Source organism: Penaeus monodon, chromosome 27 (assembly GCF_015228065.2).
Source record: "Penaeus monodon isolate SGIC_2016 chromosome 27, NSTDA_Pmon_1, whole genome shotgun sequence".
NCBI classification, from domain to species: domain Eukaryota; kingdom Metazoa; phylum Arthropoda; class Malacostraca; order Decapoda; family Penaeidae; genus Penaeus; species Penaeus monodon.
Window position 1 is genome coordinate 26,828,506 of NC_051412.1, and position 452 is coordinate 26,828,957.

The following is a 452-nucleotide window of genomic DNA, read 5'->3' on the forward strand; positions in this document are numbered from 1 at the left end:
AATTATATTATACTCAATTCTTGATATGAAAACCGGCGAATTTCAGAGTATCTTGGAAAACTTGTTCTGCTTCTCATGTATTTGGGAAAAAAGGCGGTTAAAGTAACTAAAATAAGGTATTTTGTATACATACTTTAAATCCAGTAGCCGGGCGTGGTAACCCTAGATATTTTTTAATTCATTTATGGGGATGTATGTATAATGCTCTTGATAAGATGATTACAATTGCTATATAATTCACACAAAAAACAACATCGCAGTATTCTAATTCGCAAATTCACGTCATATATCTAATGCCAAAATTCCGTATAGTCGTTTAGAATCATTGTTTGGGTATAGAAAAAAAAAAACGTTCTCATTGGTTTGAAGCTGAGGAGTTGGCAACAATGCATATGTATTCAATGGCGTTGTACACTGCACGCAAGGTTGAGGAATATGATGTCAATTTGCAT

The 452-nt window shown here is 33.2% G+C and overlaps 1 protein-coding gene across 1 annotated transcript in view; it reads left to right on the forward strand.

Moving 5' to 3' along the window:
* The window catches only part of LOC119590476, an 18,224-nt gene that overhangs the window by 1,036 nt on the left and 16,736 nt on the right, over nt 1-452 (forward strand). The window lies entirely within an intron of this gene.